This window comes from Callithrix jacchus, chromosome 7 (assembly GCF_049354715.1).
Source record: "Callithrix jacchus isolate 240 chromosome 7, calJac240_pri, whole genome shotgun sequence".
NCBI classification, from domain to species: Eukaryota; Metazoa; Chordata; class Mammalia; order Primates; family Cebidae; genus Callithrix; species Callithrix jacchus.
Genome location: NC_133508.1, coordinates 90,751,873 through 90,767,515, shown reverse-complemented (window position 1 = coordinate 90,767,515; position 15,643 = coordinate 90,751,873). Strand labels below are relative to the sequence as shown.

General features: G+C 45.9%; 1 protein-coding gene and 1 long non-coding RNA gene across 11 annotated transcripts in view; both read left to right on the top strand.

The window, feature by feature from the left end:
- GLIS1 (GLIS family zinc finger 1) overlaps positions 1-15,643 on the top strand; it is a 237,716-nt gene that overhangs the window by 106,100 nt on the left and 115,973 nt on the right. The gene's annotated exons all lie outside the window — the stretch shown is intronic.
- On the top strand, positions 6,375-15,305 carry LOC144577003 (uncharacterized). Its single transcript, XR_013520096.1, has 2 exons — positions 6,375-6,535; positions 8,817-15,305. It is a non-coding gene; the product is annotated as an uncharacterized LOC144577003 (long non-coding RNA).

Sequence of the window (15,643 nt, the reverse complement as noted above, 5' to 3'; positions counted from 1 at the left end):
AGAGATTATCTGTTTTATTCACTGCTGTATCTCCGCACCTAGAATAGTCTCTGGCACATAGGTACACAACAAAAATCTGATGACTGAATAATGTTTTGTAGAGTGTAAGTACATGCATGTGATATTTATGATTATTAGAACTCTCTGGTGCTGCTCAGAGATGGTAGAAACCCTGCCATAGGGATCTTAAAATAACACAGATGGGGACAATTGGTTAACTATTTGGGGAAAATAAAGTTAAATCCTCACCTACATTATCTTGCAAAATATATTCCAGATGGATTCAGGAGTTAAGTGTGAAAAATGAAACCACACACAAAAAAATTAGAAGGTATTGTAGGGAAATATTTATCTGTTGTCTGGTTGGAAAAGGACTAGCTTTGCATAAATCACGAAAGTGATTGCAACTAAAAAAACGGTTAGATTACACTACTTGAAAAGTTAAAACATTTTTATGGGAAAAAAGTTATAAACAGCAATAAAAGGCAATAAAAAATTGGGAAGAGTATTTGCTATAAAGAGCAAACCTGATATCCTTGCTGCATTAAAAAGCTCTCACAAAATGATGAGAGAAAAATGCATAAAGGACAGGAACAGACACTTGGCTGAGGAAGAAATACAGATAGCCAAAAAGTATTTTCAAATATTTGTCCCCACTAGCTATAAAACCCCAATAAAAAAATGAACTATCATTTCAGTCTTGCATATTAGCAAAGAGAAAGGAAATCTTGTCACTCCTTATTGCCGTGTGCAATGAAATTGGCTCCCTCTGGCTGGGGGCAGTGGCTCATGCCTGTAATCCCAGCACTTTGGGAGGCCGAGGTGGGTGGAACGCCTGAGGTCAAGAGTTTGAGACCAGGGTGGTCAACATGGTAAACCCCGTCTCTAATTAAAAATACAAAAAAAAAAAAAAAAAAAAAAAATAGCCAGGCGTGGTGGCACATGCCTGTGATCCCAGCTACTTGGGAGACTGACACAGGAGGTTTGCTTGAACCTGGGAAGTGGAGGTTGCAGCCGAAATTGTGCTATTACACTCCAGCCTAGGCAACAGAGCAAGATTCTGTCTCAAAAAAAAAAGAAAAAGAAAAAAAATAGAAAGAAATTGGCTCCCTCACAGTCACTCGTGGGAGTATAAATTGGGTTGATCTTTCTGGAGGGCAGTTTCACAGTGTGTTCCATGAGCCTGGAAAATATTCAGCCCTTTTGGCCCAGAATTTCCTCCTCTTGGAAGTTTTTCTAAGGAAGCATTTGGAGAGGCAGACAGTGATTTATGTGCAAAGCACCCAACACAGCATTATTTATAATGGCAAAAAAATATTGGAACAACCTAAATATCTAACAACAGGGAATTGCTAAATAAATCATGGTGTGATATCATAATGGAATATTATGCAGCCATTCTAAAGAGGGCCTTTAAAGAATCCCTAGTGACAAAGGAAAACATTCATGATTTGACATTTAGTGTAACAAATACTAAATAAATGTCAATATGTAGTCAGATGGCAAATATCTGTATGTATGCATATACATACACACACAGTCACATAGGAAGTTGTAGTGAAAAAATGGGTATATCAACGTGTAAGCAGTCTGGGAGATGCAATTATGGAATCCTTTTTTTTTTTTTAAGATTCATCCCCAAATTCACCATGAATGAACATGTACAGTCAACCATACATATCTCTCAGAAAGGAAAATCCAAGCCATTTCCATATTGAATGGTCTAGGGTGGTCTTCTCAAGGCCTGCATGTATGCAGGAATGATCATGAAGGCTCTCCAGGCTTTGAGTCCAGAGGGGGTCCCTGCCCTTGTGGAGCTTGTGTGCAAGTGGGACAGACAGACAATGAGCAAATATAATAATATATAGTAGGCGGTGTGTGTGCTGAGAAGAAAAAGAGAATGACAGGGTCTGGGGAAGGTCAGACCTCTGGCAGGAAGGTGATCCTGAAGACAAGAAGCAGCCACTGGAACTGTCCAGGCCCATGGGCAGAGGGGACAACTGTGCAGAGGCCCAGAAGGAGGAGCAAGCTGGCTGTGTCTCAGATTTCGGAGGAGGCTGGTGTGGTTGTGGCATGCTAGGGAAGAGTGGTACAAGGTGCCTAGCCATGCCCTTGGCCCTCCTTATCTTTGGATGAAGCCCTGTTCTCCAAGCCCATCTCATGCTGTTCATTTCTAGAGCACCATTAGGACCCAGGTGCTGTTAGGCAGTGAGGCTAGAGGAATTAACAATCTGGGACAGGAACAGCTGGGCCATCTGTGCCACGTGATGTTACAGAGTGATAGCAACTGCTGTGTGGGCTTGGCTCCCGGGCTGTGAAGCGCAGAGGGGATTGGGGAGGGCTTCAGGGAGGAAGCATCTGAGCTGGGCCTTGAGGGATGGGTAGGAGTGAGTTCCCAGGTTAAGGCGTCTCAGGAGGGATAACGTCATAAAGCACAGGATGGGGGCGGGGCCGCATCCTCAGCACATCAGGGTAAGGGTAGATAGCTGGAGAGCCTGGGCTGTATGACTGTGTGGTGTGTGCACATCCATGTATGTGGATACATCCTGTGTGTGGACATGTCCCTGTGTGTGGACATGTACATGCAGTCTGGGAGATCAGATTAGAGAAGTGAGTTTCTGATTTGATCTACCTAAGCAGGGCCCAGATTTATTTTTCAAGTTCCCCAGGTCATTCTGATGTGCCAGACAGTTTGGAACCCAATGCTGTGGATGGAAGTCTTTGAGAATTGTAAACAGAGGAGCCAGGATTCTGCCCTTTCCCCAGGAGCCTGCCCTGATGGCTGCCTCTTCTGACCTCTCAGGGGTGCTGTTTCCTGTGTCTATATTTGCAGCCTTTGGTTGTTAAATCCATTCTGCCTCCACCCTGTGGCTTTGTACCACATTTGAGTCTGATGATCAGCACCCAGGGGACTGAGCTTAGACCTGCGTGGTGACAAGTGGGGTGGGGCTTTGAAGGTGGAGGGGGTGCCTGTGGGCAGGTACACATCCTGCTTGATCTTGACCAAGTGGCTTCACCTTCTGAGAGTTAGGTTTCTCTCCCTTAGGTGGGAATAATGATCTCTCCCACCTAGGGCTGATGGAGTTAAATTTGTGGATAAAGTGACTGGTACTCAGATGTAAGCCTGGGGTGGGCACTGTGGTGCACAGTTCTGTCCCCAGTGCTGTCCAGGGTGGGCATTCAAAAGCGTGTTGAGTAAGCCAGTACAGTTCCCTCAGCACTCCTGCCCATGGTAGATGTGATGCTAGTGTTCAGGGTGCCAGGGCATTGAGCATCTCCTGGGTGGCCGTGGGAGAATACAGAGGTGGATAGGGTCAAATCTGTTGAGGCCAGCTCTCTAGGGATAAATAAGACAAACACAAAAATGCTGTCATCTGGGCACACTTGAGATCAGAGACCTAGCCCAGGTCCTAGCATAGGCTTGAGCTCAGGAAATGAACACTAAAAGCACCCCAGATAGAGGGTACAGCCGGGTAAAGGCCTGGCTGTGGAGCAGTGCATGGGTCATATGGGGACTGGCCCCTTGGGGCTGGAGTGCTCACACCCTGCTGTCTCTCCCTCACCCCCAGATCCACTTTGCTCTCAGACAAGGTCCTCACTTTTTACCCACATTCTGTTGGGCTGTGTCTCTTTAGTTGGGAGACACAGCCACACAGCCTGGAACAAGCTATCTTGGGGCATCTTGGGGTCTTCATCTGTAAAATGGGGACTATAGTGTATTCTTCACGTGGTTGGCATTGTGGCTTAAAACAAGTCATGCCAAGCCCAGTGCCTGGCACACAGCAGATACATAATTAATGCTAGTGCTTATGTCCCTCCTCCCCTCCACCTTCTCTCTGGTTGATACTCAGTTTTAGGAGGTCCCTGGTGGATTCCCCAGCCAGGCACATTGGCCCTGTGTTCTGCTATCTCTTTGAGATAATAAATATGAACAAAACCGAAAACCATTATTAGCTTCTTCTAGACTGTCTGCATGATTTATGGCTTCAAAGTGTCTCTAGTTAATCTGTCAAAAGGGATTTTAAATTTCATTTGTCTTCCCTTCTGGCAGCCCCCTCTACCTTGAGTTCAGCTGTTTGACATGTCTAGTACCGGCGTCCCATTTTAAAAACATTTATATGGGCTGCAGGGGGAAAAAAATCGGAGCTGGAGCAGCAAGCGGGAGGCTCAATTTGGCACATCTGCTTTGAATTCCATGCATCTCCACAAGTGCAGCTAACTTGAAAGTTCGCTCAGGGAAGCGGGCCGGTGCTCATGAGGACTGCCTTAGGTGGCTTTAAAGGAGAGAGGGATAATTACTGAAAATGAATTGTCACTGAAATAGAACCCTCCCCATCGGCCAGCTGACCATCTGTGGCTCACATGTGCAGGCCGCCTGAACCTCCCCCTCCCTGGACTACGCAGCGTTCAGCTCTTTGTTTTTGTAAACCTCTGCCTCTCAGGCTACTCAGGTGATGCCTTATTCAAGACTCATGCTAACTGGGGCTGTATAGTTCCCAGTGTGGCTGTGGTTGTGGGATCTGGAATGAGGCAGAAGCTGCCCAGGATTCAGTTCAGCGGATGTGTGGTAAGGGCCTCTGCCCTTCAGGCCCTGGGGAACGGATGTGTACACAGTGCTCTATGGTTTACAAAGCCTTCCCACATTTATCACAGGTGGGGAAGCTGAATTGCATGCCTTTATTTATTCAGTGAAAATGAATTAATCCCCTGTGGTGGGCTGGTCATTGGTTGGATGCAGGGTGTGTCAGCCACAGCTCTGCCTGCAGGCACCGGAGACAGAAGATGAAGGAGTGGGCCCTGGGGTCTGCACCTTGAGGAGCAGAGGAAGGATGTATAGGAAAATTGCACCGAGGGCATCATTGAAGCTGGGTCTCACGGGATTCATGCATGTAGCAGATACTTGGTGAATTCCTGTTCTGAGCCAGGATCCTGTTCTTGGATCTAGGTTGTCATTGAAATAGACCAAGCCCCTACCCTCAGCAAGCAGAATGCAAGGGTGTCAACAGATAAGCAAGACAATTTTAAATAATGATGAGTGCTATGAAGATGGTAGAGCAGGATGGTGTGATTATGAGACTTCCCAGGTCTGGGAGGGCCTCCAAGGCCAGCTCAGGGTGCCCTGGATGCAGACTGAGGAGCATCAGCCCTGGGAACAGGAGCCATAGAAGAGGGTTTGGAGCAGAAGGGGGTTCCTGAGATGAGGCAGCAGTGTGCAAAGGCTGAGGCTGCTGGCTGTCCAGGATAGACTTGGCAAGAGCCCAAAGGAGGGGTGTGGTGGAGGGAGGCTGCCCCCCTGGGGAAGTTATGGGTTGTGTCTGCTGTTTATTTATGTGACTCTAGCTGGATTAACAACCCCACTAGCTGCAGTAATGGGAACTTCACTATTTGGCCAGGGTCTGGTCATGCCAAAGAGAGCTGTGGACTTTGCAGCAGAGGAAGCTAGAGCCTTGGAAGCATGCCCTGCCCTCCTTCACCATTCCTAAGAGCAGCTCCCCCTCCAGGCCTGGTGGTTCTTCCAGGAAGCAAAGGGATAGTGTACCCATTGTCGTGAGCCCTAGAGAGCAAGTGGGTGCCCTCCCAACAGCTCCAAGGTCACTCAGCCTCGGCATCTAGGACCAACCCAGACCTCTGGGAGGAAGGCAGGTCACCTCTGATAGGAGAGGCAGCTACTGCCAGGTTGCTGTGAGCTTCTCTGTGCAGCATTGTGGCCACCTGTGCCCCTGTGCTGGCTGCAGGGCCTGGTCTTCAGCCTACAGTTGGGCACCATTTCTGCATAGATGGATGCATTGACCTGAAGTGGGGTTTGGGAGTTAAGTCTGGGCTTGAAACAGTTTCTTCTCTGAATCTCTCATTTTCTCATCTGCAAAATGGAGAAAATGTGAGGATTAAGATTTTACTTACAAAGCATCAGGCCTAGCTCTGGACAAATAATAGGAGCTCACTCTATGGTGGCTGTATATCCCAGAGAAAGTGCCAGGGCTGGGCCTGGGGGATGCAAGATGGGGAGACAAGAATGTCAACAGTAGATGTGCAAGCAATGTTTGCTGAATGACTACTTGAATGAATTAATGAATGAAAATGGTGTGCTTATTGAGATTTAGCTGTGTCAGGGCTATGACATCATCATGATAGAAGATGATGTCTAAGGTTACCGATGTGTCAGTGAGGCCCCACCTGTGCTAGCCCCTGACATCTTACTTCCTGGGCTTCCTGGTTCCAGATCCTCAATACTCAAAGCCCCGAAATAGGTCCGGCTGTTGCATGCCTCTGGCCAGATGCTGGCCTTGCACTTTTGATGTTCTCCTTGCCTCATTTTCCTGGCAAATACTCTTTCAGGCTTTAGCTTGAGTCATCTCCTCAGGGAATGTTTTTCTGACTCCTTCCTGCTCAGAAGCAAGAAAAGGAGGTCAATACTAATGAAGCCAGGTTTGCCATCCAGGCCTGGAGCGGCCAGAAGCTGGACTTGTGTTTTGTTTTCTCCTTGCACTGACTGTGAAGAACAGTTCTTCATGATAAAGCAGTCATCAGCCCTTCGGTGAGTGTTCATTTACAAAAATTCAAACAAACTGGGGTTGCCATTGCCCCTGGTTTTATTTTAATTTATCCAATGACTAAAGACAGAATATCTTTGTGCCTTCCCATGTGTGTGTCTTCTTTTGAAAAGTGTCTGTTCAAGTCTTTTGTCCATTTTTAAATGGGATTGTTTATCCTTTTATTATTAAGTTATGAGTTATTTATATATTCTGGTGGAAGCCTTGTTGGAGATATATATATATAATATGAAATATTATATTTTTGTACATATTATATGAAATATTATATTATAATATTGTATATATGGAATGTATTATATATATTATTATATGGAATATAGAATATTTTCCCCATACCCTGCCTTGCCTTTTCATTTTCTAAATGGTGCTTTTTAGAGAACAGAGATTTTAAATTTTAGTTGGTCATGGTGGTGCATGACTGTAGTTCTAGCTACTCAGGAGGCTGGGGCAGGAGGATCACTTGAGCCCAGGAGTTCAAGGCTGCAGTGAGCTAGGATTGTGCCACTGCACTCCAACCTGGGCAATAGAGGGAGAACCTGTCTCTTAGAAAAAAAAGATTTTAAATTTTAATTTAGTCCAATTTACTACCTTGTAAAATGTTTCCTGCTTTTTGTGTTCTATCTAAGAAACATTTCCCAAGGTGTGCTCTTTTCTAGAAGTTTTATGTTTTTAGTTCTAAGTTTAGGTTGTCAACGTATTATGAATTAATTTTCATGTGTGAGGTAGGAGTCAAGTTCATCTTTTCCATGCAGTTATCCAGTTTTTCTAGCATCATTTGTTGAAAAGATATCTTTCTCTCATTGGTTTGCCTTGGCACCCTTGTGAAAAATCAAGTGACTATGTAAGTGTGGATTTAATTGTAGACTTTCTGTTTGTTTTGTTGATCTACGTCTATTTTTGTGCCAGTGCCACACTGTCTCGATTATTGTAGCTTTGTAGAAAGCCTTGAAATCAGATGGTGTCAGTTCTCCAACTTTGTTCTTAATTTTATTGTTTTGACTATTCTAGATCTCTAATATTTTCATATATATATTTTGGAATCAATCTGTCAGATTTTACCAAAAAGCCTAATTAATCTGGATTTAATTAAATGTATAGATTAATCTGGATAGATTTGGCATCTTAACAATATTTAATCCTTTATCCATGAACATAGTATCTCTCCTCATTTATTAAGGTTTTCTTTGATTTCTCTCAGTAGCAGTGAAAGGTCTATTTTTCAGTGAAAGGTCTTATATATTAAGAGCTTTTGTAAATTTATTTCTAAGCATTTTATGTTTTCTGATGCTATTATATGTGATATTGCTTTTAAATCCTGTCTTCCTATTGTTTCCTCTAGTATATAGAATTAAAATTCATTTTATTATGTTTGCCTTGTACCTTGCAACATGTCTAAATTTATTCTATCTTTTTTGTTTTTAGAGATTCCATAGGACTTTTTATGTAATCAGTCATGTCATCTGAGGCTAAAGAGTTGTGCTTCTTTTTCTATCTTCATGCTTTTTTCTTTTCTTATGGAATTGCACTAGCTAAGACATCTAATAATAATGTTAAATCGAAGTAGTGAGTGTGGACATCCTTGTTTTGTTCCCAGTCTTAGGGGAAAGCATCCAGTTTTTCACCATTAACCATGATGTTAGCTATAGTTTATCATTGATATACTTTATTATCTTGAGGAAATTCTTTTCTATTTTTAGTATGCTGAGAATTTTCATCATCAGTGGCTACTACTTTTTCTGTGTCTGTGGAGCTGATCATATGGCTCTTCTTTATTCTTTTGATTTAGTGAATTATGTTTCTTGATTTAGAAACTTACACTCTGTAAACCTCACTAGGTCATGATGTGTTATCTTTTCTATTAATATATATTGCTGAATTTGATTTACTTTTAAAAAGCAGATATCAGATTCGATATGCATTAACAATTAATATGAATTGTAAAGAAAGAATTTTGAAAGTTGGTTGTAGGTCATAGAAAGTCCTAAAAGATGGCTAAAGTAATAAATAAACTAAGAAGCAGCATAAGTAACCATATCATAGTCGTGTGTTAATTGCTAGAAACAAACGGAAGTTAATACGTTTCTTAAGATATTAGCAAAAGAATCCTTTAAAAAAGTTAAGAATTGGTAAAACAGAAAATGGCTAAAAATAATGATTTTTTTTTAAAAAAGCATGTATTAATTTCCCGAGACTGCTGTGACAAATTACCCACAGTTTTAAACAACAGAAAATTTAAAACAACACATATTTACCCTCTTACAGGTCTGGAGGCCAGAAGTCCAAAATCAAAGTGTCCAGCAGGGCCTTGCCCACTCTGGAGGCTCCAGGGGAGAATCTTTGCCTCTTCTGGCATCTGGTGGCTGTTGGCATTCACTGACCTAAGGCAGACCAGCCTCTGCCTCCCAGCTACGTCGCCTCTTCCCTGTCTTCCTGCCTGTCTCTCCTGCGTGTATCTCTCATAAGGATGCTTCTCTTTGGCTTTAGGGCTCACTGGATAGGCCAGGGTGATCTCATCTTAAAATCTTTAACTTCATTGCATCTACTGAGAGCCTTTTTCCACATAAGGCCACGTTCACCAGTTCCAGAGATTTGACTTGGAATATTTCCTTTTTTTTTTTTGAGACATAGTCTTGCTCTGTTGCCCAGGCTGAAGTGCGATAGTGTGATAGCTCACTGCATCCTCTGCCTCCCAGGTTCAAGTGATTCTGCTGCCTCGGCCTCCTAAGTGGCTGGGATTACAGGCGCACACCACACCCAGCTAATATTTGTATTTTTAGTAGAGACATATTAGCTTGGCTGATCTCGACCCACCTCAGCTTCCCAAAGTGCTGGGATTACAGCTGTGAGCTACTGCACCCGGCCAACATGGAATATCTTTGGAGGGGCCACCATTCAATCTCCTGTACAATGTAACTTTAAGATGTCCTGTATGAAACATTGACATTTGATGACCAAATCAAACGAAATAAACTGAACAGCAAATATGAAACAGTAAGAAGAAACCCACCCATAATCCTTGATTTTGACCAATTTAATGTTTTTAAAAATGCTGCTATGAACACAAAATGAAAACGTATTACTAAACCTAAAACCATCTCTTCTAACATAAATTGTTGTCATCTTTATAAATGGTTAAAATAAACAAGTTTTGGGTAACTGTTTATTTGGAAATTTTGGGAATGTAGCCATTTGGCAAAGTAGTTTGTGGCTAATTGGCTTTTGACGAATCGGTCATTTGACACATTGACTTTTGGCCAACTGGCACTTGAAGAGTATATGTTCATCAAGTTGGCCCACCTCCCACACGGGCCTGGGGCTTGGTGTCTGGGGCCGGGCTGTGAGGCCCACATGGGCGCCAGGCAGGCTGAGTACTTGGTATGGGATCCAAAGATCCTCTTAGACCAGGAGGGAGAGCCCCAGAAGACCTGGCCATCCCTGGCCTTGGCTGGCCTGCTTCACCCTGACAGCCTGCTCCCGCTGGGCTGAGGGATACTTGGGGGATACAGAAATGAGAGTGACCCTTTCTGGACTGTGTGCCAGGCCCTGAGCTAAGTACCTCATGGGGCATTATCTCATTTGATCCTCATAGTAAATCCCTGCAACTAGCATGAGGATCAGCATTTTGCAGACAGGGGAATGGAGGCTCAGAAAGTTTTGGTTACCCAGCCAAAACCATCCTGGCAGGTGAGGGGCAAAGTTCAGATTCCAGACCAGGCTGGCTGTCTCTAAAGCCTATGCTCCCATCCCCAGGGCCAAATGGATCAGATGGAATCCTTGTCCTCAAGCAGCTACTGGCCCAGTCAGCTCATTGATGAATCACTTCCATGGGCCTTACTGCAGCCTGACAGTGGAGCCCATTTCTTTTTCTCAGATGAGGAAACTGAGATCTGGACACGGTGTGAGGCTTGCTGAAGGTCGCACGGTGGATCAGCATTAGAGCTCGAACAGGGACCAGGCTGGGTTCTGCTCCTCCTCCATCGGCTGCCTTCACCTCCAGCCTGGTTCCCAGATTTCTGCTCCTTTGTGTTCTTCTCCCAGAAAGTGGGACAGGCCCAGCGGTCTCCCGCCTTCCCCTTCCCAGCCCTCCTTGTTTATGTGCACGTTAATGGGCCTTTGCAGGCCAGCCCAGCTGTCGATGAGAGCCAGCAAGCCACCTGGAGCTGCGTCTGCCGCAGAATGTTTACGGTGCACGGAGCCGAAACCAAACAACATCCATCTTGTTGACTGGTCCCAAACACTGTACTCATTCATGGCCAGGCTGCCAACAGGGTCCCTGTGCTTGGCAGTGAGCTGCCCAAGTTCAGCCGGCATAAACTGGCAGTGAGAAGGGTGAGAAGGAAAGCAGGCAAGCTTTGGGGAAGATGTGCCCTGAGCCCAGGTGGCCCCCTGCCCATTTTCTGTTCACTCTGTTTTCTGATGGAGCATCAAGGTGATCCATTGTGATGTCAGTGCTGGTCTGAAGATAAGATGGTGGGGCATTGAGCTGGCATCAGAAGCACAGGTCAGCCCTAGCCGCAGGCCTCGGTAAGGATGAATGAGGTCATCTGTGTAAACATGAAGTGCTGGACAGCAGCCCAGCAGCCTAGGAGAGCTTTGCCCCAGATAACTCTGCATCGAATCCTGGTACGGCCATCATCACCACTCAGGCTCGGTGGCCTCATCTCCTCAGCAGGATTTGCTGATCTTAGCCTTGCAGAACTAATCAGAGAAGCTTTGAGACACACTCATAAACCAAGTTGTTCCTGTAAATATTGCATCCCTCCCAGGATGCTGAGGAGGAGAGCATCATTCTCTCTGGCCGCCTTTAGGAGGCAGCAGTGAGGCGCCGTGGAGGGAGTGAGTTCAGAGCCAGAGAAGGACTAGAACTCTGAGCTCTGTTTCCTGCCTGGGGTCCTTTCCCTGGATTCTTGACCTCAAGTGTAAAAACGAGGGTCAGGCCTGAACACGGGGGGCTACTTGCATGAGAACCTCCCGATGGAGGTGAAGCATGGTCTCATGGGCAGGCTTTCTCCTTGGCAATGGTGGCAGCAGCAGCAGTAACTATGAGTGGGCTGCCCCCATCAGCCCCTCGACTTTCCTGGAAACTTCCCTTTGCAGCCTCAGCAGTGGGGGCAGCGTGGTTTCATGTGGGCTGGTACAGCCCTGTGCAGAGCTGCAGGTGGGGCTAGAGCCAAATCTGCACTCTCCCTGCCCCTCTCAGAGGCCTGCTCCTAACTGGATCAAAACACGGCTAGGTGCTGCTTCCTGTTTCCTCAAACACATGTTTGGAAATATTCATTACCTTCCACCTCCTATCTCTCCTGTCTCTTGTGGGAGACCAGTGGGTTTCAATCAATAACATTGTAAAGGCCAGAGCTGGGATTGTGGCCTGGTGACTCGCCCCAGAGGCCTTCATCTTAGAGAAAGGGCTTCTTATCTCTTGTCTTTCTAGCAGTCTTTCCTGGCAGCAGAGGCTTGAGTGGCATCCAAGGCCTAGCCTGGTTCTCACCAGTATATTCATGGCTGCATTTGTTCTGCAAGCTGGCAGCTGATCACTTACAGTGGGAGAAGGGGAATGTTTGAGATGGGGAAGGGTTGGGGAGGTGAGCTCGGTCTCAGGGTCTCAACTCCTCTCTGCTGATTGGCCAGTGGTGCTGACTGCCCCTGCCGAGGTCCCTTCCCTGGGCCTGCCCTTCCTGGGCTTTCTGGAGTCAGCCCTGCACACTCCCACCTTGTGCCCCAGCACAGGGCCTGGGCCACCTGCTCATCTTCCCTGGGAAGCCTGCACAGGAACCACGTACCTGCCTTCTTGTGGATCCCCCTGGGCTCAGGACTCTGTCACTGAATCCAGAAATAGTCCCTGGGATGTAAGAGATCAAGACACAGTCCTGCTCACCCCCACTCACTCTGTGACCTTGGGGGAGACCTTGCTTTCCCCACCTGAAGAAGGAGCTGGCCAGTAGCTGAGGTTCTCAGCACTGCTTCCTTTTCTTAACAGGGCCTTCTTTGAACTGCCTTCTTTGCTCTCCTGAGATGAAATGTGCTGATAATGTAGTGTCTGCACCATCTTTTTTAAAAACTTTCATGTAAGGTTGTATATTGAAGAAGAATTAAAGGGAGGTAACTTGTGAACAATGTATTTCCACATCCATGCACTCAGGCGTGACGGTGCTGGAAGATGGGGTGAAGTCGTCGGCCACTTGCACCTGTGTACGGCATTGCTAAGCTGGATGGCTGCAAACACACAGAGTGGCCGAGGGTGACATAATTTCTGAGAAGGTGAACAATCCCTGGTCAGCTTCCAAACAAAACACAGCATAGTCTTTCCTCAATTTACATGCGAGTTCCATTCCTGGAAAATGTCTTATATGTTAAAACCATGAAAATGTACTGATATTTAAGTGTAAAATGGAGCTATGTTCTAGGCTTAGCTGATCAGGTTGCTTGTTTACAGGGAGTTGAATATCCGGCAAGATATTAGAAAGCTAGTGTGGGACTGACCCACCCTTGGTGGTGAGTTGGCCATCCCTGGCTGCTCCCCACTAAATGTCAAGGGTTCCCAGTCACAGCAGCCACCAGAAATCCACCCCCATGATTTTCAGTGTGTGCCCTTGGGTGGGACACCACCTTGGAACCTCCACCACAATGATGTCTGAGGGCCCCTCGTTCCTGGTGGGCTGAGGGTGTGGGCTGAAGTGCTGGCTCTAGGCTCTCTGGGGGAGGGCGGAGAGGATTGCACAAAGCCCCATGGGATGGGGCTGGTCAAGGAAAGCTTCCTAGAGGATGGGCCCTGGGATCTGGGGGGGTTCAGGTCTGGAATGGAGGTAGGGCTGGGAGTGGGATTTCTCAGAAGCCAAAGCTGTGACTTCCCTAGTAGGCTTTGACCCCTTTCTGGCCACATGGTGGAACAAATCATCTTGTCCACAGAATCCAGAAATCCCTAGCCTCAGAGGAAGTCTTCCCCCTGCCTGCTCCCAGCTGGATCTCTGAATGGTGCCCGTTCCTGGAGAGCTGAGGTGTCCAGGGTGTCTTCGCCTTCTCCTAGGACAGTGGCATTTTCTGTCAGAGCTACCTTCTCATGGAGACTCAAAATGGAGGGAGGTGGATGGAGGGGTTTTCAGGTGTTGGCATCCTTACCTCCTATGCACCCCCCTGCCATCCAGAGCTGGGTGTCACCCCACCTCGCCCTGTTGCTGTCATGGAGTCCTTCTTGCACTTTATATATTTTTGAGCAGTTTGAATGTGTTTTATCAGTGAAGGGGAAGAACCAGTGTGGGCACAGGAGTTACATAATTAGCTTGATTTAAAGGAGAAGGTTAAAAAATGCCAAGCATCGAGTAATTAATATATACCTGACATAAACATCTATGGGTCTGTATGTACTAAAAACGCAGATGGAATATGTTTGTCCTTGATACATTTTCTTAGCGATTTCTACAGCCATTGCCTCTGGATTTCTTGTCATCCCATTACTGTCCTGGATGTTTTGAGCATTGGTGACCATTGCTGTGGCTCCCTGAAAATTTGGGCCAGGCAGGGGATCAAGGACATATTAGGAAATGGCAGGCCTTGGAATCAGAAAATCATGAAATTTTAGAACCTCAGAATCTCCTTATGATGGATTCATGGAATCATGGAATCTTAGAAGCATTCATTGAAATGCTTAGCTTTATAAAATTGTATTATCTTAGGACCGGGCACGGTGGCTCATGCCTGCAATCCTACCACTTTGGCAGACTGAGGTGGGTGGATTGTCTGAGCTCAGGAGTTCGAGACCAGCCTGGGCAACATGGTGAAACCCCATCTCTACTAAAATACAAACATTAGCCAGGCGTCGTGGCACATGCCTGTAATATCAGCTACTCCAAAGGCTGAGGCATGAGTATTGCTCGAATCTGGGAGGTGGGGGTTGCAGTGAGCTGAGATCGTGCCATCACACTCCAGCCTAGGTAACAAAGTGACATTCTGTCTCCAAAAAACTAAAAATAAAATAAGTTAATAAATAAATAAAATCATATCATCTTAGAATGAAATATTCATGGAATTGTAGAATCTCTGTTGCATATAAATCCAAAATTTTGAATTTTGGAATCATATTAGCTCAGTATGATAAAAGGTAAAATCTGAGAAGTTTAAAGGCTACTGGGGTTTTACTCACTAGGCCATCCCTCCCAATCTTTGGGAGATACATAAATATGTTAGATACTCTCAGTGCCTTCTTCTGCCATCTCCAGCTCCTTGGGACCTTGTATTGCACCCCAGCCTGGAGTCTCCCTTGGCCCCGGAGGCACTAGTGATCATTCACACCCAGCAGTGGTGCAGCCTTTAACAGGGAGGGAAAGGGGGAGCCTGTGAGACGGTACTAGGAGGGAAGAGAGGGCAGAGACCATCAAAGAGCTGCCCTGAGGAGGAGGAAGCCCTGCGCAGCCCTCCTGTCAGCTGGTTTATCTCATGTGGATGCTCCTGTCTCCTTCAAGCTGTCTTCATCCATCAGCCACCAAGGGGAAGGGTACCCAGCAGTTCCTTGGGCCAGCATCTGGGAGTGTCCTCCTGACCCCTGCCCTGAAATTACTTGTGGTGGGCCAGGAGGGACAGGCACCTGTTCACAGACCCTGGGGGATGGTGTGTGCTGAGTTAGAGGACCACCGTCTAGTCCAATTCTCTCTTAGGCTTATTCTCAAAGATTTTTTTTTGTGGTCTTTTTATTATTAAAACAATGTGAAATATTTCAAAATATATGATATGGAGATATTAAAAATATTTAAACATTTATGTACAGTAAATTTATTTACAGTGAATGTATATGTGTATGTGTGCACGTGAGAGTGAGTGTGTGAGAGCATGTGTGTGAGGAGTGTGTGTGAAGTGATCTGCGTGTGTGTGTGCCTGTATGCGTGTGCCTGTGTGTCAGTATGTGTGCATTTGTGCGAGGTGTGCGTGTGTGTGTGTGTGCATGTGCATGTGAGAGAGAGAACAGTTCTGTGAGATCTAAGAAATACATAAAGTCACATTGCCACCACTCCAATGATGAGACAGAACAGCCCCTTAACCCAAAAAAGGAATATAGAGCTTTAAAAACACTCCTAATCCCAAAGCCAGCAACCTCCCTG